This window comes from Chiloscyllium punctatum, chromosome 25 (assembly GCF_047496795.1).
Source record: "Chiloscyllium punctatum isolate Juve2018m chromosome 25, sChiPun1.3, whole genome shotgun sequence".
Taxonomy (NCBI): domain Eukaryota; kingdom Metazoa; phylum Chordata; class Chondrichthyes; order Orectolobiformes; family Hemiscylliidae; genus Chiloscyllium; species Chiloscyllium punctatum.
The window spans coordinates 25,160,145-25,184,669 of NC_092763.1; the positions used below are offsets into that span (position 1 = coordinate 25,160,145).

At 44.9% G+C, this 24,525-nt stretch overlaps 1 protein-coding gene across 3 annotated transcripts in view; it reads right to left on the reverse strand.

Moving 5' to 3' along the window:
- LOC140495763 (muscleblind-like protein 3) overlaps positions 1 to 24,525 on the reverse strand; it is a 287,745-nt gene that overhangs the window by 216,293 nt on the left and 46,927 nt on the right. The window lies entirely within an intron of this gene.

The window sequence follows — 24,525 nt, forward strand, 5'->3', positions numbered from 1 at the left end:
CCCCAACTTCGCCGTTTATTTAACGCGGGCTTTTTTTATTTTTTTATAAAAGAGGCGATTTTTTTTGTTGTTGTTTTCAAGGGAGAACTTTAATGCGTTCGATCATTGTAGTATTGAATAGGTCGCCTTGCCCGAATCCGTGTGTGTTGGCGGGCGGCGGACCAGGGAGGGACATTCTAGAGAGAGAGGCCTAAAGGCCCCCAACGACCATCTCCCCGGAGGCGGCTGCTGCTGCTGCCATGGCAACCCCTCCCGGGGCCCCACCCCGCGCCATCACAATGCCCTCATGGTTGCAGCGGGCTGACCCTCAGGAAGTATCCCCGCCCTTCCATGCACACTGGGAGTTCACTGCTCCAACTACCACCCTACCCTTTATCCCATCCACACACACCATTCCCTCCCTCAAAATAAAGTCACTTACATCCACTCAATTCCTTGAAGGGGTTTGGGGGCGTGTTGTGAATTGAACTGTTCCAGCTATTTACTTGGAAATGATGATTATGAGCACTCATTCAAAATCGTTTAGGTTACCTGCAGTGGAGAAACAAGCCCGTCGGTGCAACAAGTCCATACCGACCCTCCGAAGAGTAACCCACCTGGACTCATTTTCCCTACATTTACCTAACCTAACTAATGCCCCGAAAACGATGGGCAATTCACCTGACCTGCACACCTTTTGGAATGTGGGAGGAAACAAGAGCACCCGCAGGGGGACCCGTGCAAACTCCACACAGATGGTTGCCTGAGGCTGGAATCGAATCTGGGTCACTGGCACTGTGAGGCAGCAGTGGCAGGTGGGACTAGATGGGTTGGGATATCTGGTCGGCATGGACAAGTTGTACCGAAGGGTCTGTTTCCATGCTGTACATTTCTATGACTCTATAACCACTGAGCCATCGTGCCACCCCAATCCAATCACTCAATCTCTTTAATTCCACACCCAAGCCTGCTTCAAGAAAGAGTTAAAAATCACATCCTGCTTCAGGAAACATTTTTTCTAACTTAGAAATGAAGGTACCAGGACTCCATTCTAGGCCATACAGAGTTTCTGTGGCACAGACAAAGGCTTTTCAGCCCATTGTGTCTGCACAGGTTCTCTGACCACTCCAACTAGTTATCAACCTCCTGCCTTTCTCCGTAACCTATGTTGCCACCTTATATTTTAAGAAATACTTAGAATGTGCCTTAAATAAAAAGTAGACTGTTTTAACCTCAGCTATCCCTCGATATTTATCATATTTACATGGTTATATTATGTGACTCGTCCATAATATTTCAAAATAATCTCCGAGTTGTTTTTCAAAACAATGTCACATGAACAACTAAAGTATACTACCTCACTTTTACGTCTATACTTCTACATCTTGTGAAAAAACCTATATGAATGTAACACAATGACAAGTTGACAGTATCCAAACCAAATTGGCAATAACTGCCATGCGCCAATTCTGATGACAAAACCATTCTACCCAGCTCTGGCATGTTCATCATTAAATGGGAACCAAAGTGGTCAACAGCATAAATGCAGATAACTGACAAGATTTAACATTTAAATGCATAGATGTTCTCCAAATTAAACAAATAAACATACATGTAAGCGTCTTGTGAAAAACTTGGATTTTGAACAGGAAAACCTCAAAACATCGATAGGACCAAAACATACAGATGTAGGCCTGGCAATACTGCCTGTAACCTTTCATTTCATTTCCATTTGCATCATTTTTCTAATGCCTTCTTGAATGCCTCCATTGAACCTGACTTCACCACAATATGGAGAAAGTGAGGACTGGAGAAAGTGAGGACTGGAGATGCTGGAGACCAGAGTTGAAAAATGTGGTGCTGGAAAAACACAGCAGGCCAGGCAGCATCCAAGGAGCAGGAGAATCGACGTTTCGGGCATTAGCCCTTCTTCACCACAATATGGGCAGTGCGTCCCAAACACTGATCACCTGCTGTGTGAATTTTTTTTGTTTTTCTCTTCCTCCCATTTGCTTCTTTTGCAAAACAGTTAAACAGTAACCTCTCACTTTTAATTTATTTGTGGGCAAGAAGAGTTTTTCTCCCTCTGCACTGTCAAAATTTATCATGGTTTTGAAAAATCTACCAAATTTCCCTTAAGTCTTTCCTACTACAAGAGAAACTATCCCAAATTCTCCAATCTATCCTCATAACTGAACTTTACAAGATGAGTCAGACCAGTATGCAAGTTTTACCTTTTTCTCTGGTTAGGTAGGTGTCAAGAAATGCAAGAATATGAAGAATTAGGAGTAGGCAATATACCCACCACAGGGCAGCTCCACCATTCAAATGAGACTGGCAGTTAGGATTATTGAAATTTTACAGACCTACCTCTGCTAAATATGGTACGTAGATAAAAGCTTTTGTACTTTGTCATTTCCAACTCATTTTGTCCTCTGGTTGCATGTATATCTCATGAAATGTGTAGTAGTGTATATTAAGACCATTAATAATCACATGGAGTTGAAAGTGCTCTAAGGAGACAAGTTGAATTATTGCAATTTCTGTAATGTTCAAGTCAATGTTTTGTAATGCATTTCTACACTTTTAAATATTAAAATATTATGAATGAAATATTTTTGGAAATAAATAAAGCATGACTTGTGATTGTGGCCTTGAATGCAATTTTCCTATCTGCACCCCACTCACACAACCATTGACTCCCTTTTCAATCAAAAATCTAACGTACAGAATTTAGAGTGCTTCTATTCTTTAGAAAAGTCTGCACAGTTCACAGCTAAGTTCCAATGCTTTGAAGAAAATACAAAAAATCTTTTTAAAATAATAAGAATTTCTCATCCATTTATTCACCGCACAAATAATGATGGTATGTAAATAATGCTTTATGTTGGAATGATGTTATAGAGTCGTAGAGATGTACAGCATGGAAGCAGACTCTTCGGTCCAACATGTCCATGCTGACCAGATATCCCAACCCAATTTAGTCCCACCTGCCAGCAGCCGGCCCGTATTCCTCCAAACTTCCTCTTCATATGCCCATTCAGATGCCTTTTAAATGTTGCAATTGTACTAGCCTCCATCACTTCCTCTGGTAGTCCATTCTACATACGCACCACCCTCTGTGTGACAGAGTTGCCCATTATGTCCCTTTTATATCTTTCCCCTCTCACTCTAAACTTATGCCCTGTGGTTCTGGACTCCCCCCCCCCCCCCCCCCCCCCCAACCCCACGGAAAAGACCTTGCCTATTTACCTTATCCATGCCAAAAAAATTTACAAAGATATTGCTGGGAGTGGAGAGTTTAAGCTCTCAGGAGAGGCTGAATAGGCTGGGGCTATGTTCTCTGGAGCATCAGAGGCTGCAGGGTGACCTTATGGAGATTTATAAAATCAGGACGGACATGGATAGGGTGAATAGCCAGGGTCTTTTTCCCAGGGTAGGGGAATCAAACATTAGAGGGCACAAGTTTAAGGTGAGAAGGAAAAGATTTAAAAGGGACCTAAGGGGCAACTTTTTCATACAGAGAGTGATACATTCATGGAAAGAGCTACCAGAAGAAATAGTAGAGGCTGGTACAATTACAACATTTAAAAGGCATATGGATGATTATATGAATAGGAAGGGTTTACAGTTTGGTCAGCATGGACGAGTTGGATCAAAGGGTTTGTTTCAGGCTGTACAACTCTGTGACTCTAAGTGGATTTATCCCATGGAATAAATAGACCTCAGCTGTATTACTGTGGATAACACACGTCAGGATGTTATAGGTTGCTGACAAAGATTAGAACTTGCAATCTAGTTCAGCTCATTTTTTACTTCTCACTGCACTATTTCAGATGAGATGTCTGCCCTCTCACATGGGTGTGAAAAACCTCACAGCACATACTCAAAGAAGAGCACAGGAATTCTCCCTCATGTCGTTGCTCATACTTCAATTTTCATTGTTCCAATAGATAATTTGATCACATTGGGGTTTGCGGGATTTTGCTGTGTTCAGATTTATTGTCCTTCTTTCAACAATGTCCTGTTTAGAACATAGAAAATAGTACAGTACACGCCCTTCGACCCATGATGTTGTGCCGAGCATTTATCTTAATCTCAGATCAACCTAACCTATGCACCCTTCAATCTACTGCTGTCTATGTGCTTGTCCAGCTGTTGCTTAAGTGTCCCTAATGACTCTGACTCTACTACCATTGCTGGCAGTGCATTCCACGCACCCACCACTCTCTACATAAAGAACCTGCCTCTGACATCTTCCCGATACCATTCTCCAATCACTTTAACATTATGACCCCTGGTGACAGCCATTTCTGCCTTGGGGAAATGTCTCTGGCTATCTAGTCTATCTGTGCCTCTCATTACCTTGTACACCTCTATCAAATCACCTCTCTTCCTTCTTCTCTCCAGTATGAAAAACCCTAGCTCATTCAATCTCTCTTCATATGACAAGACCTCCAATCCAGGCAGCATCCTGGTAAATCTCCTCTGGACCCTCTCTAAAGCATCTATATCCTTCCTATAATGAGGTGACCAGAACTGGACACAATATTCCAAGCATGGTCTAACCAAGGTTTTACAGAGCTGCAGCAAAACCTCACAGCTCTTAAACTCAATCTGCTGTTAACGAATGCCAAAACACTATACGCCTTAACAACCCTATCACCTTGGATTGCAACTTTGAGGGATCTACATACTTGTATCCCAAGTCCCGCTGTTCTTCCACGCTGTCAAGAATCCCATCTTTAACCCAATATTCAGCATTCAAATTCGACCTTCCAAAATGAATCACTTCACATTTATCCAGGTTGAAATCCATCTGCTACTTCTCAGCCCAGCTCTCTATCCTGTCAATGTCTTGTAGCCTGCAACAGCCCTCAACACTACAACACCACCGACCTTTGTGTACTGACACACCCTTCCTCTTCCTCATCCAAGTCATTTATTAAAAAAACTGCTAAGAGCAGAGGAATAAGAACGGATCCCTGCAGGACACCACTGCTATGTTGGGAAAGCAAATCTTAGCAGGATTTATACATTTAATGGTAAGGTCCTAGGGAATGTTGCTGAACAAAGAAACCTTGGAATGCAGGTTCATAGGCTCCTTGAAAGTAGAGTTGCAAGGAGTTTGGGTAGTGAAGAAGGCATTTGGTATGCTTTCCTTTATTGGTCAGAGTATTGAGTATAGTAGTTGGGAGGACCTGTTGCGGCAATACAGGACATTGGTGAGGCAACTTTGGGAATATTGCATGCAATTCTGGTCTCCTTCCTATTGGAAAGATGTTGTGAAACTTGAAAGGATTCAGAAAAGATGTAAAAGGATATTGCCAGGGTTGGAGAATTTGAGCCAAAGGAAGAGGTTGAATTGACTGGGGCTGTTTTCCCTGGAGCGTTAGAGGCTGAGGGGGTGACATTATAGAAGTTTATAAAATCAGGAAGGGCATGGATAAGGTAAATAGACAAGGTCTTTTTCCTGGAGGAGGGGAGTCCAAAACGAGAGGGCATAGGGTGAGAGGGGAAAGATATAAAAGAGACCTAAGGGGCAACTTTTTCACTCAAAGGGTGGTACATGTATGGAATGAGCTGCCAGAGGAAGTGGTGGAGGCTAGGAGAATTGCAACATTTAAAAGGCATCTGGATGGGTATATGAATAGGAAGGATTTCGAGGGATATGGGCCGGATGCTGACAAGCGCAACTAGATTAGGTTGGGATATCTGGTCAGCATGGACAAGTTGGACCGAAGAGTCTGTTTCCGTACTGTTCATCTCTATGGCTCTATGATCACCGACCTCCAGGCGGAATACTTTCCATTCACTATCACTCTTCCTTCAGCCAGCCAATTTCTGTATCCAGACAGCCAAACTTCCTTGTATCCTGTGCCTCCTAATTTTCTGAATGAGCCTACCATGGGGAACCTAATCAAGTGCCTTACTGAAATCCATATACACCACATCGACTGCTCGCTCTTCGTCAACTTGTCTCGTCACATCCTCAAAGAACTTAATAAGGCTTATGAGACATGGTCTCCTTCCTATCAGAAGACTGTTGTGAAACTTGAAAGGGTTCAGAAAAGATTTACAAGGATGTTGCCAGGGTTAGACAATTTGAGCTATAGGGAGAGGTTGTATAGGCTCGGGCTGTTTTTCCATAGAGCGTCAGAGGCTGAGGGGTGACCTTATAGAGGTTATAAAATCATGAGGAGCATGGATAGAGTAAATACACAAGGTCTTTCCCCTGGGCCGGGTAGTCCAGAACTAGAGGTCATAGGTTTAGGGTGAGGAGGGAAAGATATAAAAGAGACCTAAGGGGCAACATCTTCACGCACAGAGCGGTGCAAGTGTGGAATGGGCTGCCAGAGGAAGTGGTGGAGGCTGGTAAAATTGTAACATTTAAAAGATGTTTGGATAGATATATGAATAGGAAGGGTTTGGAGGGATATGGGCCGGGTGCTGGCAGGTGGGACTAGATCGGGTTGGGATATCTGATCAGCATGGACGGGTTGGTCCGAAGGGTCTGTTTCCATGCTGTACATCTCTATGACTCTATGATCTGTCCTTCACAAGTCACACTGACTATCTTTAACCAAACTATGTTTTTCCAAATAGTCATAAATTCTATCTCTTAGAATCCTTTCCAGTATCTTGCTTATCACAGGTGTAAGACTGACTAGTCTGTAATTCCCAGTGATTTCCCAATTCCCTTTCTTGAACAGAGGAACAACATTTGCCTCCCTCCAATCATCGGATATTACATCCATTTTCTTAATATCAATCTGTTCAAGCCTATTAACCTGGTCCACAGTGTTCTCACTATCAACAAGGTTCCTCTCTCTACTGAATACTGAAGCTTAAGTTTATTTAGAGTGATTTGGTTTGTCATGAAAGCTAAATCAAGGCAGGTCATTTCTAATAGAAATGATCTTGTTCACATATGGAACTAAACCATGCAATTGTTAGAAGATTGGTTTCTAAAACTTGTCACAAGTTAATTTCCAGGTTGACAACAGATTCTATAGACCTCATTTTCATTCCTCCATTGGGTGCAGAGAGGTGGGAGAAATCCCAGTTTCACAAACTTAATCTTTGAAAATGACCACCCACGTTTCCAATTCTGAGTCTGGGGAGCAAGGTAGATTCGGAGTCCAGCTGGAAAACACAGGAGGAGGAAAGGAGCCTACCATTTCCTGAACTGGACAGAAAGACTGTGCATGGATTCTGCTGCTGTTCAAAGTTAAGAAATAAATAAAAATGCCCCTCCTTCTCACATCCCCTCACTCACCATTGCCACCTAATGCCCTGTAGTCACTCCGATAGTACCATGACCTCCGAGCCAACCAGTGACCCTGTGCCTACCTCTACAGCCCTTCATATCCTGTGTCAACCTATGACCATCTATAAGATGCACTGTGGTAACTTTTTTCTTGGAGTATTTCCTGCAAGATCCCCCCCCCCCCCACCCCCCCCCCCCACCCCTCAAAACACACGTCCTTCTGACTTGGAAATACCAACATGGCTTCACTGCTGCTGTGTCAAAATCAGCGCTGTTGATATACCTACACCCACTGAAACAATTCAAGGAAACAGTTCACCATTGAGAGCAACTGGGGCTAGCAGTAAATGTTGACATAGCCAATGATGCCCCCCCATCCCATTAAAGGATGAAAGAAAAACTGACCTAAGTATCTGCTCAGAGTCGAATCAGCCATTTCTGTAAATATTCTGGTCACATGCCTCTTAACTACATTGCCTTGCATCTTCCAGGATAACCACAGGAATGTCAGTCATTTGAGTTGGCCTCTAGACCTGAACCAACAAGCTATTGTCTCAGAAGAAAGTGTGCTACCACTCAGCCTAATTGATACCGATTAAATCAGTTTATCAATGGAACTTGACTATATGTAGGTGTGCTCCTTTCTAAAGGCAAGAAGAATTAATCTTAGGCAAGGAGGCAATATAATTTAGAAACTATTTCAATCAGTGCCATCTCAAATCTGCATGTGTTTATAGGTTCAAAACCCTTTCCAAGTTTGATCACTTAATGGATGTTGACAATTGACAGCACTGGTTAAGGGCATTTGCCCGAAACGTCGACTTCAAAGCTCCTTAGATGCCGCCTGAACTGCTGTGCTCTTCCAGCACCACTAATCCAGCACTGATTAAGTCCTTCAGTTCATCACACATCCTTGGAACAACAATTAAAACAAATTATTTCCTCAATGCAGTTTGTGAGAATTGCGGTGTTTCCTGCAGTACGACTGTGAGAACAATGCAGAAATATTTCACCTCGTATCAACTCTTTGGAACATCCTGGAGTTATGAGAAAAGCTCAATCCATGCAAGTTTCTTCTTGCATTCTCTCTTAGCCAACTTTCAAAATCTTGTTAGCCTGGTGTTCTAGTGTTGCTGTGTTTCCTTGGTGTTCTAGTGTTGCTGTGTTAGCCTGGTGTTCGAGTGCTGCTGTGTTAGCCTGGTGTTCTAATGTTGCTGTGTTAGCCTTGTGTTCCAATGCTGCTGTGTTAGCCTGGTGTTCTAGTCCTGCTGTGTTAGCCTTGTTTTCCAATGCTGCTGTGTTAGCCTGGTATTGTAGTGCTGCTGTGTTTGCCTGGTGTTCTGATATAGCTGTGTTGTGCTGAATTTGTAGTGCTGTGTTTTAGTCTGGTTTTTCATGTTGGTCTATTTATCTGATATTCTGGTTCAAGTGTAAAACTATGCTCCGTGGCATATAGAATGATGCAGCTGGCTTACAGAGTGTGGACCCTAAAATAACTCCACAGGGTCTGATAACCCTTCCTTCAGTCACCTTTTACTTACGAATGGATATTCCTTGACACTGGGCATGTTTCCTCAAAGCCAGCTCTTGGAATGAACAGAACCTCTGACACTCCTGTTTATATCTGTTAGCCAGGGCTCCTGGGGTGGGAGACAGACACCGAACCAGATGGTTTTTCACCATTGTGAGGTCACAGCAGAGGTGGCAACTTTCTGCCTGATCTTGCCACCCAATTGGTCAGACCTCTTGACTGTGGACAGCTTGTTGACTGACACTCCCCTCCCCTCCCCCCACTATGTTTGTACATGGCCAGCTATCCCACCAGAGCAGAAATCCTGCACACTTTCAGTTCCACCATTGGGACACTCACCATATCGACAAGATGCCATCCTTTCCTGTGCCTCAGTGGAACGGAAATGACAGCTGGTTTCCATTCTGATTATGTGTATCAATTTTGCACTCATTCAAATTGACCTCATTTTTGACAAATGTGGACATCTCCATTTGGATTCCCTATGGCCTGATGCAGTATTTAAATTGAGCAGATTCCTAAAAGGGCAGTTTGGGAATTGATATGCTTGCTACTTTTAGGATTTCAAAAGGGCTAAATTATTGTTAACCAGGACAAGATCTGCATCTTCTTCAGAACAGTAAAATTGGATGACACTACTTGCATGTGAAGTTTGGGGCAGATGGGGGATGGATATTAGCCAAAAGTTCAAATCTCGCTTCAGATATTTTGCAAATTATTCGGATCTATACTCCTGGAGGCACAGCTTTTTGGATGAGACATTTTGCACTGTCACGTGAACAAATAAAAATGTCCCTTGACGCTATGAAGATGAGCAGTGGAATTATACCCAGTCTCCTGGGAGATTTATGGTCTTCAATCGAGTTTGTGGGAATTTGCTGTGTTTAAATTGGCCACCAGGTTTTCTTCATTACAATAGTGGTCTATACTTCAAAAAAAGTTCTCAACAGATGTCTTGAGGTTTTGAGAAGTGTTATATATAAATGCAATTTCTTCTCTTATCTTTCACAAGAAAGATAAATTATCAATCTCAGTCCATAAACAATGTGTCCCAGCATTGAATCAAACAGCACATTCTCACCACACTTACAAAACCTAATGCAAATGTCCAATGCAGTTCCATGAGCATTTGCTAATAGATACACTAACAACCAATTTATAATCTTTAGTAAAGCTTGTAACATTGTTCATATATTTTTGCTGAAAGCAACATGCACTCAAAGACAGGGACGTGTCCTCGTCAAACAATGCACAGTTTTTGAATAATCTGGGAACTTAGAAGCTGTCATTTTCCCATTGCGTTCTCCACACAATGCTTTGCCCAATTAGTAAACGTGACAACCCTTTATTTCAGTCATAAAAGTTATGATCATTTGAAATTTGGGATTATCACGTTTGTCCTGATTAGTACAAGACAAAAATGTTCTAGATTAGCTTCACCGTTGCACTGTGTACTCCACTTACGAGTAACCTTATCAATGTGAAGTAACAGATTTTATTCCAGATATGGTCTGTTGAAAGCTGAACAACTCAACACACAGAACGCATAGATCTTCATAGAACTTGACCTGCTGTGATAACATCACATGCAAGCCTGACACTGATCAAAAGCTCCAAAACTTGGCAGGAACTGAATGTGTACAAAGCTAATGTAAAGCTTCAAGTTACCTTTCGAATCCCCATGTAGAGCTGTTCTGTTAATGCTGAAAAAAAGATCAGCAATAATATTTACAGGAGCCCTAACCCAGAAGCATGGAGAAAGCTGCCAATAAAATCCCAACTACAGAGTTAAATTTTCTGTAGTATTGCCCTCATACTATGCAGACATAATCAATACAACAACTACACTTACAGTTCATTGTTACATCAACCGACTTTCAATATTGGACCATTTTACTCTTCTCTGTCTTGCTCAACAGCACTTACATTGCTTTATAGATCCGGCAGATCGTGCTGTGGGTTGCTTCCACAATAAAGGCCTGTTTTACAATGACAGATCATCAGCCTTTTTTCAAAGCCCTAACTGTGCAGGCATGATGGGGTGTTTGAAGTGACAATCACTGAGGTCCCACTGGTGGTCAGCCTAGTATTCAGACACTGCGTTAGAGCCAAACATCTACAGATTCTGGAATCCAAGGTAGACAAGCAGAAAGCTGGAGGAACACAGCAAGCCTGGCAACATCAGGAGGTGGAGAAGTCAATGTTTAGGTGAGTCCTGAAGAAGGGTTACAGCTGAAACATTGACTTCTCCACCTCCTGATGCTGCCTGGTGTGCTATGCTCTTCTAGCCTCCTGTTGGCCTACCAAGTATTCGGACACTGACACTGTCATCTCCCCTTAATGAGGACACTACTAGAATCAGAGAGGGATTTTATAGACGTCTGGACAAGAATTGTCTCAGAAGGATGGTGATGGAAGGTTGCTTTTCAGACTGGAGGCCATGTGACCAATGGTGTGCCACAAGGATCGGTGCTGGATCTACTGCTTTTCATCATTTATATAAATGATTTGGATGTGAATATAGGAGGTATAGTTAGTAAGTTTGCTTTTGACCAGACATAAGCCCTTCATCAATTCCCAAAAGCCCAAAATGTCAATTCTCCTGCTCCTCGGATGCTGCCTGATTGGCTGTGCTTTTCCAGCACCACACTCTAAATTCTGATCTCCAGCATCTGCAGTCATCATCTTCTCCTACTTGGCAAATGACACCAACATTGGAGGTGTAGTGGACAGTGAAGAAGGTTACCTCAGAGTACAACAGGATTTTGATCAGATGAGCCAATGGGCCAAGGAGTGGCAGATGGAGTTTAATTTAGATAAATGCGAGGTGCTGCATTTTGGAAAAGCAAATCTTAGCAGGACTTATACACTTAATTTTAAGGTCCTATGGAGTGTTGCTGAACAAAGAGACCTTGGAGTGCAGGTTCATAGCTCCTTGAAAGTAGAGTCGCAGGTAGATAGGGTAGTGAAGAAGGCGTTTGGTATGCTTTCTTTTATTGGTCAGAGCATTGAGTATAGGAGCTGGGAGGTCATGTTGTGGCTGTACAGGATGTTGGTTAGCCACTTTTGGAATATTGTGTGCAATTCTGATCTCTCCAATAGGAAGAATATTGTGAAACTTGAAAGGGTACAGAAAAGATTTACAAGGATGTTGCCAGAGTTGGAGGGTTTGAGCTATAGGGAGAGGCTGAACAGGCTGGGGCTGTTTTCTGTGGAGCCTCAGAAGCTGAGGGGTGACCTTATAGAGATTTATAAAATCATGAGCAGTATGGATAGGCTAAATAGCCTAGGTCTTTTCCCTGGGGTGAGAGAAGTCCAGAACTAGAGGGCATAGGTTGAGGGAAAAATATAAAAGGGACCTAAGGGGCAATGTTTTCACGCAAAAGGTGGCACATATATGAAATAAGCTGCCAAAAGAAGTGGTGGAGGCTAGTACAGTTACAACATTTAAAAGGCATCTAGATGGGTATATGAGTAGGAAGGGTTTAGAGGAATATAGGCCAAGTGCTCTCAAATGAGACTGGATTAATTTAGGATATCTGGTCGGCATGGACGAGTTGGAACGAAGGGTCTGTTTCCATGCTGTACATCTCTGTGACTAAGTGTTGACGAGGCCTATTCCAATGTTGAGAGCAACACGCTGTATCTTTTATGCATTTGCTAAGCAGTGAGATGAGCTTCTCAGGAGGCAGAAGCGAACTGCCAATTAAGGGTGATTATTTATTGTTAAACGCCTTATTAATAGCCCAACTTGCCTCATTAGTATTCAGCTTCCTATCTTACAAAACTTGCTAAACAAGCTAGACATCTAGGATTATCAACATTGATAATCCATGGACATTGGTATCCAACATGTGCCAGTCTCTAAGAACCCTTTTGGCACATCTCCCATCCACCACAATGCTGCACTGGCAACTATCGTTGTAATGCCACAGCAAGGACACTGTGGGCTCAAGGACAACCCAGCTTATGGATTGGATCAGGAAACAGCCCTAGGTTGCTCACTTGCTGTCACAGTGTTCTCATTCTGAACCGACCTGGATGGTCACACCTTCCCTACCATGCCTTCTTGTGCTTTTCCAACACAGCCGGACACACCAAGCACATATCACTTTCATCTTGTTTTGCCATTTATTGCACACACAAATCAAGGAAACATGTCATGTTGTCAGTCAAGGCAAGAGGGATAGCTCTCGGTTGGGGTTCTCTGCAAAGTAGGTCATGTGCAGTCTCCAATTTCTGTGCAAAGACTGGACATGGCCAGTCAACAGCTCAGCACACTCAGAGTTAGGACGTGCTCCTTGTAAAGAGTGAGAAGCTGAATGTTGGGCGGCCCATCACATCCTTCAAGACTTACTGACCTATTTAAAACTGCCTTCCTGTTGGAACGAGATAGGGGCAAGTTCTTGGAGAGAAGTAAGTGGATGTCACAGCTGTTACTTGGAATTATGCCAAGCTGGTCAAGATGGCAGCAGAATAGGATGCTCCTGTTGGAGCTCCTCCTGTTCTTTTTCCATTTTATTCTCCCTTATTTCTTCATCTCTCAGCTCAGCTACAGAGGCAAATACTGGTGCAAGAGCAGGTGCCGGCAGCAAGTCCCCGGAGCAACCAACCCTGAACCAGCACATGGGCAGCGAGCCCTGGTACAGCACGTGGGGAGAGAGCCCCAGGGCAGCATGAGGGGAAGGAGCCCCAGGGCAGGACAAGGGGAGAGAGCCCCAGAGCAGCACCTACCAATGCAAAGGGCAGGGGTACCAGATGGATGGGTACACCCAGTGAAGCACTAGGGGAACGAGCCGCAGAGCAGCATGAGGGGAGAGACCCCCAGAGCAGCACCTGGGGAGAGAGCCCCAGAACATCACGTGGGGAGGGGGCCCCAGAGCAGCACATGGGGAAGGGGCCCTAGAGCAGCATGTGGGTAAGGAGCCCTAGAGCAGCACGTGGGGAAGGGGCCCGAGAGCAGCACAAGGGGAAGGAGCCCAAGAGCAGCACGTGGGGAAGGGGCCCTAGAGCAGCACGTGGGGTGGGGGTCCCAGAGCAGTACGTGGGTAGTGAGGCCCAGAGCAGCACGTGGGGATGGAGCCCCAGAGCAGCACGTGGGGTGGGGGTCCCAGAGAAGCACGTGCGGAGGGAAGCCCAGAGCAGCACGTGGGGAAGGAGGCCCAGGGCAGCACATGGGGATGGAGCCCCAGAGCAGCATGTGGGGTGGGAGGTCCATAGCAGCACGTGGGGAGGGAGGCCCAGAGCAGTACATGGAGAGTGAGCCCCAGAGCAGCATATGGGGTGGGGGTACCAGAGTAGCACATGGGGAAACGGCCCCAAGGCAGCACGTGAGGAGGGCGGTGCAGAGCAGCACGTGGGGCAACGGCCCCAGAGCAGCATGATGGGAGGGAGCCCCAAAACAGCACGTGAGGAGGGAGGCCTAGAGCAGCACAAGGGGAAATGGCCCCAGAGCAGCACGTGGGGAGGGAGCCCCAGAGCAGCACGTGGGGAGGGAGCCCCAGAGCAGCACGTGGGGACGGAGGCCTAGAGCAGCACAAGGGGAAATGGCCCCAGAGCAGCACGTGGGGAGGGAGCCCCAGAGCAGCACGTGGGGAGGGAGCCCCAGAGCAGCACGTGGGGACGGAGGCCTACAGCAGCACAAGGGGAAATGGCCCCAGAGCAGCACGTGGGGAGGGAGCCTGAGAGCAGCACATGGGGAAACGGCCCCAGAGCAGCATGTGGGGAGGGAGCCCCAGGGCAGCATGTGGAGGGAGGGGGGGGGGGGGGGGGCGAGGCCCAGAGCAGCACATGGGGTGGGAGGCCCAGAGCAGCATGTGGGGAGGGAGGCCCAGAGCAGCACGTGGGGAGGATGTCCCAGAGCAGCACGTGGGGAGGGAGGCCCAGAGAGGCACATGGGGAGGGAGGCTCAGAGAGGCACGTGGGGAGGGAGCCCCAGAGCAGCACGTGGGGATGGAGCTTCAGAGCAGCACATGGGGAGCGAGGCCCAGAGCAGCACGTGGGGAGGGAGCCCCAGGGCAGCACATGGGGAGCGAGGCCCAGAGCAGCACGTGGGGAGCGAGGCCCAGAGCAGCACGTGGGGAGGGGGCCCCGCAGCAGTGCTCAGGCAGAGAGTCCCAGGCAGAGACCAGCAGGTGGAGGGAGTCCTGGAACCTATCTTGGAGCAGCTGTGTATCGGTACAGAGTGGTGTGGGCCTTGGAGTACAGTGGGTCGGTGGTTGCGCTGAGGTCTGGTGTGTGCAGTCCAACCACGTGCAGAGGCCCTTTGCTGAGCTGCTACAATGTAACGTCTACTTGAAATTTCCTACTTTACTGTAGTAACAACCCTTTAATGTTGTCCTATTTTTAACTTATTTTTCAACTGTGTAAGTAATGCAACTGCATTTATACCTCTGCTGTATCCAAGAATTGTACCTAGGTACTTGTACCTAAGATGTCGCCATAAGAAGGCAGGTATTGTACAAGCTTTTCACTGTACTCTTATATTGGAGTACACATGACAATATTGTATTGAGTGAGTATGCAGCATGAAAAACATGTAGGTATCAGGGATTGGGGTGGGTTAGAGAGTCAGAGAAAGATGATGCAGATAAAAATGAGAGTGGTAGTGTCTGAGACTTGATGGGAAGTGGGTACAGAATCAGAGTTAGAATGAGTGTGATGTATCGGACTGACTATGGTGTCACTTACCCTACTGGAGTGAAGAAGATCATTGAGCGTCTTCTTACAATGCTGTGCATTCCTCCATAGGCTGAGACTGCACTGACTAGGGTGCTAACCTCATACCAGATTGGCATGGTTCCGGGGGTGAGAGAATGCCCCATATCTGCAGGGCAAATGTCAGGCACCCATGCAGGGCAGCTCTGACTAACAGACTGACTTGCTGCAGTACTCCAGTGCAGCTCAGTGCAAGCTGGAAGAATGACATCTCATTTTCCACTTGGGAACTCTGCAGCCTTCTGGGCTCAATATCGAGTTCAACAGTTTTAGGGCTTGAGGCACTTTTTCCCATGTCTTTACCCCAACCCCCATACACTAGGCCTTGTTATCACTTGTTTTGCCATTACACACAAGCCATTGTTAACCATTAATTGTCCACAATAGTAGCTATTTATTCTCCTCAGCTGATTATTATCCACTTGTTTGTCTGTCCAACAGTTCTTCTCTTCTTCGGGCTCTATCTCTACCTATCATTTGCTCCTTACATCTTGCCCCCACCCTAACTTCTGGAAACAAAAACAACTATTTGTTAGCTATCATCAGTTCTGAGGAAGGGTCTTTGGACCAAAAACATTAACTCTGATTTTTCTCCGCAGATGCTGCCAGACCTGCTGAGCATTTCCAGCAATTTCTGTTTTTGTTTCTGACTGACAGTGTTTATCTGGGCATTTAAAGGTAGTATAGATGTTAGAGATATTGGTGTTCTGATAAATATCCAGTGAATGGTAAGTTGATTTGGAAATAATGTGTGATAAGATGTGAGTAGAATTGGAAATGAGGGGCATTGTAGGATCCAAGCCGGTAGTTAATGAGGCAAATTTGGAAAGATGCAGTGAGAAATCTTGCTAGGCCTTGCAGTGGAAAACCCTCCAAAAAACTTGATGCAAGGAGCACAAAAAGCTGAGTACTTAGAAATTGAATCCATGTTTTTGAACTAATTAAGTTATTCTGATCAAGTCCTTACAATTTGCAATATACATCATCCTCCTTCATTAGATATTACCATTCTGTGTCATACTGTCACACAGTTAAGATTGAAAAGTTCCAGTCTTTAAAGACCTATAAGATGAATGCAGAAATAGAAGTAAAGCAAAAGCAACTTTGTGTCTTAATCATTAGAACAAAGATCAAAAGGCAAATAAATGATGGATAGATTGAAAGGACTCTGGGGCCCATTCTGCTATGTTCTTGTCTCATCGCCAACATTCCTCCTTCAATCAACACAATTAAAAAAGAATGAACTAATCATCCAGGATATGGAAGCTTGCTGTGTACAATATGACCTGCCACATTTTCAGCCTGACAGCAGAGACTGTGCTTCAAAGTCATGTGCTCAATGCAGACCACCATAAGGACATGATAAAGGCACAAATCCTCTTGTAACATAAGGATTGCATTTTCTCCACTTTATAATAAGTGTTAGATTTAACAAGAGAGCAAGAATTTTATGTCTCCCTACATTATATGATTGGCTATAAAGTACTTTGGGACATCCTGAACAGCACCCATACTATTGTAAGTTCAGGCAGCATCTGAGGAGCAGGAGAATCGACGTTTCGGGCATAAACCCTTCATCAGGAATGGGTCCTCAATTTCTGCAGTCCTCACTTTCTCCATACTATTGTAAGTCAGCCTTTTGTTTTATTTAATGAACACAAAGTTGACGAATATATATGAGAGAACAGGAAATACATGATGTTATTATTACATCAACATTGGATGGTTTGACTGGTAAAGCCAGTATGTAACTGAGCTGCACTGTGCAATCTGAGTCTCTAATGCACCTCGACTAAACTCCCTCAGAGTCAGATTGAGAAGTTTACAAACAGTCATGTTTCAGACTGCCAAGTTCCATCACAGCTCCTGTCGGAGGATGAATATAAAGTTAGGAGTGGGACCTACCCCACATTCACATAAGTTACCCACATTAGAACCAACTGCTTAAGTGTGAAACTGAGCAATGCCAATGGCCCCTACAATAACAAAGAGTAAATTCTAGAATACCTACAGTGCAGAAACAGGCCATTTGGCCCATCAAGTCCGCACCAACCCTCCAAAGAGCATCCCGCCCGTACTCACCCTATCCCCATTTCCCATGGCAAAAGTGAGGACTGCAAATGCTGGATGCTCCTTGGATGCTGCCTGACCTGCTGTGCTTTTCCAGCACCACTCTGATCTAAATCCCCAGTTCCCATGGCCGATCCACTTAATAAGTACAACCCTGGACACTACAGGCACATCTTTGAACTGTGGGAGGAAACCCAAATAGGTACTGGGAGTATATGCAAACTCCACACAGACAGTTGCCTGAGGGTGGAATCAAACCCAAATCCGTGAGGCAGCAGTGTTAACCACTGGGCCACCATGCCACTCCACTCTATAATAAGTGTTAGATGGAAGTGCAAGAATTGGAGTTACTGTATTACAAAGTGTAACCTTTTTTTATTCACTCCTGAGATGTAATCATCTGTAGCTGGCCAGCGTTTATTGCTTGTTCCTAGTTGCCCTTGAGAAGATGGTGATGAGCTGTCTTAAGCTGTTGCTGTAGGTTGACCCAGAAATCATGAGGGAAGCAACTCCAGATTTTAACCCAGTGACACTGAATGAACAGCATTATATTTCCAAGTCAGGATGGTGAGTGGTTTGGAGGTAAGCTTTCATGGAGTGGTGTTCCCATGTATCTGCTGCCCTTCTCCTTGGTGGTGGTTGTGGGCTTGGAAGATGCTGTCTCAGCAACCTTGGTCAATTTCTGCAGTGCATCTTGTAGATGGTACACACTGCTGCTACTGAGTGTCAGTGGTGGAGGAAGTAGATGTTTGTTAATACTTTGTCTCAGATGGTGTCAAGCTTCCTCAGTGTTGTTGGACTTGTACCCATCCAGGCTAATGGAGTACTCCTGACTTGTGCCTTGTGGATGATGGACAAACCTTGGGAGTCAGAAGGTAAATTACTCATTGCAGCATTCCTAGCCTCTGACCTACTCTTGTAGCCCTAATGTTTATGTGACAAGTCCAGTTGAGTTTCTTGTCAAAGGTTTCTTGCCAAGGATGGTGATAGTGGGAGATGCAGTGGTGGTATTACCATTGAAAGTCAAGTGGTTATGGTTGGATTGTCTGTTATTGGTGATGGTCATAGCCTGGCTTTGTATGGCATGAATGTTACTTGCCACTTGTCAGCCCAAATCTGGATATTGTCCAGACCTTGGTTCATTTGAACATGGATTGCTTCAGTATCTGAGGAGTCACAAATGAAAGTGAACATTGTGCAATTATTAGTGAACATTCTCACTTCTGACCTTATGCTGGAGGGAAGGTCATTGATGAAGCAGCTGAAGATGGATGAGCTGAGGACACTACCCTGAGGAACTTCTGAAGACATGTTCTGGAACTGAGATATCTGAACTCCAACAACCACAACCTTCTTGCTATGTACCAGGTATGACCCAAACCAGTGAAGAGTTTGCTCCTGATATCCAATAATTTCCTGGAGCTTCCTGATGCTGAATGTGACCTTGATGTCAAGGGCTGTCACTTTCACCTCACGTCTGGAATTCAGCTCTTTTGTCCATCTTTGAACCAAAGCTGTAATGAGGTCAGGAGATGAGTGGCCCTGGTGGAACCCAAAATGGGCGTCACTGAACAGGTGCTGCTTGGTAGCATTGTTAATGACACCTTCCATCACTTTACTAATAATTGACAGTAAACTGATTGAGTAGTAATTAGCAGGGTTGGAATTGTCCTGCTTTTTGTGTACTGGATATAGGTTCCACATAGTCAGGGAGATGTCAGTGTTGTAACAGTACTGAAAGAGCTTAACTAGAGGAGCAACAAGTTCTAGAGCATAAGTCTTTAGTTCTAATGTCAGAATGTTTACAGGGCCCATAGCTTTTGTAGTATCCAGTGCCTTCAACTGTTTCTTGATATTACGTGGAGTGAATTGAATTGATTGAAGATCGGTAACTTTAATGCTGGAAACCATAGGTTGAGATAGATCACCTACTCAGCACTTCTGGCTAAAGATTGCTACAAATCCTCCAGCCTTATCTTTTTGGTGTGGACCTTCCATAGTTGAGAATAGAGATATTTGTGGAGCCTCCTTTTCCATTGTGTTGTTTAATTATCCACCACCATTCACAACCGGATGTGGCAGGACTGCAGAGCTGAGAACTGATCTGTTGGTTGTGGAATCACTTAGATCTGTCTATCACTTTTTGCTTATGCTGTTTGGCAGAGAAGTAGTTCTGATTGGTAGCTTCACCAGATTGACACCTCATTTTTAGATATGCTTGGCATGTCCTCCTGCACTCTCCACTGAACTAGGGTTGATCCCTGGCTTTGAATGGAGGATATCCTGGGTCATAGGTTGCAGATTGTGCTAGAGTACAGTTCTGCTGCTGTTGATGACCCACAGGTCCTCATAGATGCCCAGTCTTCAGTTGTTGGATCTGTTTGAAGTTTGTCATATTTAACACAGTGATACTGCCACACATCACAATGTGAAGATGGGACTTTGTCTCCACAAGGACTGTGCAGTGGTCACTCTTATCGATACTGGACAGATGCATCTGCAGCCAACAGATTGATAAGGATGGGACCAAGTATGTTTCTCCCTTTTGTTAATTCCCATATTATTTGCAACAGACTCAGTCTAGGACCCGACCAGTTTGATCAGTCATGCTGCTGCCGAGCCACCTTTGGTACTGGACATTGAAATCCTCCACCCTGAGAACAGTTTGTGCCCTTGCCACCCTCAGTGCTTCCCCTAAGTGTTGGTCAGCAAGAAGGATTCCTTATTCATCAGCAAAGAGATGATGGCACATGGTAGTCAGTGGGATGTTTCCTTGCCCGCGTTTATTGTGATACCAAGAGACTTCATGGGGTCCGAAGTCAATGTTGAGGATTCCCAGACCAACTCCCTCTCATCTATGTACCGCTATGATACCACCTCTGCTGGGTCTGTCTTGCCAGTGGGACAGGACATATCCAGGGATGGTGATGCTGGTGTCTTTACATTATTTTTAAGGTATAATTTTATGACTATCTGGGTGGCATGGTGGCTCAGTGGTTAGCACTGCTGCCTCACAGCACCAGTGTCCCAGGTTTGATACCAGCCTTGGGCGACTGTTTGTGTGGAGTTTGCACATTCTCCCCATATCTGTGTGGGTTTCCTCTGGGTGCTCTGGTTTCCTCCCACAGCCCAAAGATGTGCAGGTCAGGTGAATTGGCCACGCTAAATTGCCCATAGTTTTAGGTACATTAGTTCGAGGGAAATGGGACTGGGTGGGTTACTCTTCAGAGGGTCGGTGTGGACTTGTTGGGCTGAAGGGCCTGTTTCCAAACTGTAGAGAATCTAATCTAAAATGTCAGGCTGTTGTTTGACTAAACAGTGAGCTAATTTCCCAATTTTGGCAATAGCCCCCGAATGCTAGTAAGGAGGACTTTGCAGGCTTGACAGGGCTGTTTCTGCTATTGTCTTTTCCGGTGCCGAGGTCAATGCCAGTTGGTACATCAGTTTCATACCAAAAAGTCCAACTAGATCAGCTGAACCTGATTATCATCTTGATAGGTGCTTTAAAATCTCAGTGAGAAACATGTCTTTTTCTAAATAAATACCTCCTCCTTAACCTTAGATTTCTGCCAAGTGAGTCAGTTTTGATCCTTCTCCTCACTCTGTGAATAACACTCAGAGATCTGCTCGCCATGTAGCCCTATTGTGCACACCAGTGACTGCTCACATTTTCATGACTGCTTAATGTGCCAAGAGGATCTTGCATGGGACACCACGGCCTCAGAACCGGATCCTTCTGATAGCAGACTGCATCAAGTGATTCAGGAGAAACCACTTTTGCTCAGAGCAATCAGAATGTGGAACTCACTTCCATGAGGAATAGCTGTAGTGTAAGTCTACACATATTTGTGGGGATATGTCTTTGAAAGAAAAAGGAACAAAGGATATATTGATATGGTTGGATCAAAACTGGAAGCAAGATCCTTGTGGAGAGCACATACACCAGTATGAACTGATTAACCCAAATGGCCTCATTTTACCTCCATACAGGTAAATCCATTAAAGGAAACAAGAATACCTGGAAATGGATGTACTGGTCACTTCGAGGTTTGCAAGATCAGTTGGACCATTTGCAAGAAAAATATATTACTGAAAAAAGAATTCCTCACATCCCATTGGACAAACTGGAAACAAGTACAATAAAAATCGCGACAGAAAAGACCATCCTTGCAAGTTCTTCTTCCACACAGAAATACCAATGGAGAACATACGGCTGCTGATAATGGCTGTCCCACAGTCATTCAACACTACTATTAACTAGTTGGAGATGGACCTTGCACCCCCTCACTCGGGAACAGGGCCATGGATAGAAACCAAGGGGCCTCAGGATTGCTGCTGGCCCGGGTGACCAGCCCTGCCTTCAACCAAAGCACAGTGGCCCTTTCAAGCCAAAATCCTGGTTTTGGGCCTTAATGTTCCTCCATGCCCTACCTCAGTGAGTTACACTCCAAGTAGCTCTGTAGTGGTGCCAGCACTTGCATTGGTCAGGACTGGTACTGAAGCAATCTCCAGAGCTATAGTCCAAGGAGCTCAGATCAGGGAAGGGGTTTGAGGCCTGTTGTTGGTTGGGGTGGGTGTGGAGAGGAGGAAATTGAGAGTTTATGCCCCTCCATGAGGGAGTGACAGACCTGCTGGTGGCTGCCCACTATGGAAAGGAGAAAGTGAGGACTGCAGATGCTGCAGATCAGAGTCCTGTCTTCCACCTTCTTGTGGATCTTTTTAGAGAACATCTCTGGGACATCTGCACCCACCAACCCCATTGCCTCGTGGCTGAAAACTTTAACTGCCCCCCTCTCACTCCATCAAGGACATGCCTCCTCCACCGCCAAACCTTTACCACCCGAGACCTGGAGGAAAAATGCCTCATATTCCTCCTTGGGACCCTGGAACCACATAGGATAAATGTGGATTTCAACAGCTTCCTCATTTCCCCTTCCCCCACATTATCCCAGTCCCAAACCTCCAACTCCACACTGCCCTCCTGACCTGTCTATCACTCCCGCCTCTGACCTTCTCCCTCACCTTCATCTACCTATCGCCTTCTCAGCTAACTTCCCCAATCCCCACCCACCTCCCTTTTATCTCTTAGGTCCCAGCTCACAAGCCTCATTCCTGATGAAAGGCCTATGCCTGAAACGTCGATTCTCCTGCTGTTTGGATGCTGCCTGACTTGCTGTGCTTTCCCAGCAAGCACACTGTGGAAAGGAGGCCATCGGTTGTGCAATGCTTCCCTACTCCACTCACTGCCAAAGGCCTGAGCAAGTCCAGGCTTCTTTACCCTTGCTGAACTCCTCCCTGCAACATGATTTGAGCTTTAAGACCAAACGATGTAGGCTCAGTAGTAGGCCTTTTAGCCTATCAAGTCTGTTCTGCCGTTCAATAATTCTCAGTTCCACTCTCCTGCCTTTTCCCCATAACCTTTGATTCCCTTACTGATTAAAGATCTATCTACCTCAGCCTTGAAGATATTTTATAACCCTCTCTGTGGTAAAGAATTCCACAGATTCACTCCCATCAGAGAAAAGAAATTCTCATCTCTGTTTTAAATGGGCGGCCCCTTAACCTGAGTTTATGCCCCTCTGGTCCTAGATTCTTCCACAGGAGAAAACAACCTTTCCATACCTATTCTATCAAGTCCCCCATGAATCTTGTAAGTTTGAAAAAGGGTGCCTCTTATTTTTCTAAACTCCAATGAACAGGTTTCTGAGACTGAGTGGGAAACAACTCTTAATTGAGCATTATTTTGACAACTTAAGGATCACAACAGTGGCTAGGCTAAGCCAGTCTGAGTCTAGGCCGTCCTTGTCCCACTGTAAATTTATGGAAGGGTCAGAGCAAGTGAGAGTAGGCTATCTGAGGAATTTGACAGTCCTTTTTCACCACACATGGTAGAATTCTGTCCATGGTGTCTTGTCTGTATCACAATATATAAGCTCCTCATGAGGAAGGTCAAAGCAAATTTTAAAAACCCAAACCAGTAACTGAAGGCGAAAATCTGCAAAACCTCTCTCTGATGCCTTTCTGTGATCAAAAAAAGGCCCATGTCACTCTTTTTGATAAGGTCACAAATTGTGTAAAATAAAGTCCTAGAAATGTACAGCATGGAAATAGACTTTTCGTCCAACTCATCTATGCCAACCAGATATTCTAACCTAATCTAATCCCATTTGCCAGCATTTGGCCCATATCCCTCTAAACCCTTCCTATTCATATAACCATCCTGATGCCTTTTAATGCTCTAATTGTACCAGCCTCCACCACTTCCTCTGGCAGCTCATTCCATACACGTACCACCCTCTGCTTGAAAATGTTGCCCCTTAGGTCTCTTTTATATCTTTCCCCTCTCACTTTAAACCTATGCCCTGTAGTTCTGGACTCCCCCACCCCAGGGAAAAGACTTTGTCTATTAATCCTATCCATGCCCCTCATGATTTTATCAACCTCTACAAGGTAACCCCTCAGCCTCCGACATTCCAGGAAAAGCAGCCCCATGCTATTCAACTTCTCCCTTTGGCTCAAATCCTCCAACCCTGGCAACATCCTTGTAAATCTTTTCTGAACCCTTTCAAGTTGCACAAAATAAAGCATAGTAATTGAAAATTGGAGCCTGTGATAGATGCAACTGTCCAAAGTGACTGAATGGTTTAATTAAATTAATTTTCAGGATTTCAATTTCTACTTCTTCATCGCATTCAGTTGTAGGGTCTTTTACATCTATCTGAGAAAGTAATTTAATGTCTCATCTGAGAGATACTGCCTGTCATGGTGAAACACTCTCTCAGCCCGACAGGCTGGATTTTCTGTTCAAATTTCTGGATTGGGATTTGAACTCACAAGCCTCTGACACCAAATTGAGAGCATCAGTAGTAGGAGAAAATGGGGTGCAGTGGGTTAATGATGGAAAGAGGGAGGCAAGCCATGTATGTAAAATGTACAGCAGCTGAAAATCCCAGCAGGC